This window comes from Carex rostrata, chromosome 2, assembly GCF_964058835.1.
Source record: "Carex rostrata chromosome 2, lpCarRost1.2, whole genome shotgun sequence".
NCBI lineage: Eukaryota > Viridiplantae > Streptophyta > Magnoliopsida > Poales > Cyperaceae > Carex > Carex rostrata.
The window spans coordinates 765,251-767,500 of NC_135919.1; positions in this window are offsets into that span (position 1 = coordinate 765,251).

Genomic DNA, 2,250 nt, shown 5'->3' on the forward strand with positions numbered 1-2,250 from the left:
CGCTTAGTTTTCCCCCGCTGAACTGTTTTCGGGTCACTTTTGCCCAACGTTAGCCGCTTCCGCTTGCCGCTGGGCTGTTTTCGGGCCAATTTCCACCGACACTTGGCCGCATCCGCTTAGTTTTCCCCCGCTTAACTGTTTTCGGGTCACTTTTTCCCAACGTTAGCCGCTTCCGCTTGCCGCTGGGCTGTTTTCGGGCCATTTTTCCCCAACACTTGGCCGTATCCGCTTAGTTTTCCCCAACGCGTGGCCGCATCCGCTTAGTTTTCCCCCGCTGAACTGTTTTCGGGTCACTTTTGCCCAACGTTAGCCGCTTCCGCTTGCCGCTGGACTGTTTTCGGGCCAATTTCCACCGACTCTGGGCCGGATCCGCTTAGTTTTACCCAACGCTTGGCTGCATCCGCTTAATTTTCCCCAGCTGAACTGTTTTCGGGTCACTTTGTCCCAACGTTAGCCGTTTCCGCTTGCCGCTGGACTGTTTTCGGGCCATTTTCCACCGACTCTTGGCCGTATCCGCTTGGTTTTGCCCAACGCTTGGCTGCTTCCGCTTAATTTCCCCCAGCTGAACTGTTTTCGGGTCACTTTTGCCCAACGTTAGCCGTTTCCGCTTGCCGCTGGACTGTTTTCGGGCCATTTTTCACCGTCACTTGGCCGTATCCGCTTAGTTTTCGCCAACAATTGGCTGCATCCGCTTAATTTTCCAAGCTATACTGCTTTCGGGTCAGTTTTGCCCAACGTTAGCCGCTTCCGCTTGCCGCTGGACTGTTTTCGGGCCCTTTTTCACCGACCCTTGGCCGTATCCGCTTAGTTTTCCCCAACGCGTGGCCGCATCCGCTTAGTTTTCCCCCGCTGAACTGTTTTCGGGTCACTTTTGCCCAACGTTAGCCGCTTCCGCTTGCCGCTGGGCTGTTTTCGGGCCATTTTTCCCCAACACTTGGCCGTATCCGCTTAGTTTTCCCCAACGCGTGGCCGCATCCGCTTAGTTTTCCCCCGCTGAACTGTTTTCGGGTCAGTTTTGCCCAACGTTAGCCGCTTCCGCTTGCCGCTGGACTGTTTTCGGGCCAATTTCCACCGACTCTTGGCCGTATCCGCTTAGTTTTCCCCAACGCGTGGCCGCATCCGCTTAGTTTTCCCCCGCTGAACTGTTTTCGGGTCAGTTTTGCCCAACGTTAGCCGCTTCCGCTTGCCGCTGGGCTGTTTTCGGGCCAATTTCCACCGACACTTGGCCGCATCCGCTTAGTTTTCCCCAACGCGTGGCCGCATCCGCTTAGTTTTCCCCCGCTGAACTGTTTTCGGGTCAGTTTTGCCCAACGTTAGCCGCTTCCGCTTGCCGCTGGACTGTTTTCGGGCCAATTTCCACCGACTCTTGGCCGTATCCGCTTAGTTTTCCCCAACGCGTGGCCACATCCGCTTAGTTTTCCCCCGCTGAACTGTTTTCGGGTCAGTTTTGCCCAACGTTAGCCGCTTCCGCTTGCCGCTGGGCTGTTTTCGGGCCAATTTCCACCGACACTTGGCCGCATCCGCTTAGTTTTCCCCAACGTGTGGCCGCATCCGCTTAGTTTTCCCCCGCTTAACTGTTTTCGGGTCACTTTTCCCCAACGTTAGCCGCTTCCGCTTGCCGCTGGGCTGTTTTCGGGCCATTTTTCCCCAACACTTGGCCGTATCCGCTTAGTTTTCCCCAACGCGTGGCCGCATCCGCTTAGTTTTCCCCCGCTGAACTGTTTTCGGGTCACTTTTGCCCAACGTTAGCCGCTTCCGCTTGCCGCTGGACTGTTTTCGGGCCAATTTCCACCGACTCTGGGCCGGATCCGCTTAGTTTTCCCCAACGCTTGGCTGCATCCGCTTAATTTTCCCCAGCTGAACTGTTTTCGGGTCACTTTGTTCCAACGTTAGCCGTTTCCGGTTGCCGCTGGACTGTTTTCGGGCCATTTTCCACCGACTCTTGGCCGTATCCGCTTGGTTTTGCCCAACGCTTGGCTGCTTCCGCTTAATTTCCCCCAGCTGAACTGTTTTCGGGTCACTTTTGCCCAACGTTAGCCGTTTCCGCTTGCCGCTGGACTGTTTTCGGGCCATTTTTCACCGACACTTGGCCGTATCCGCTTAGTTTTCGCCAACAATTGGCTGCATCCGCTTAATTTTCCAAGCTATACTGCTTTCGGGTCAGTTTTGCCCAACGTTAGCCGCTTCCGCTTGCCGCTGGGCTGTTTTCGGGCCATTTTCCACCCACGCTGGCACCGACGGGGCCATGTA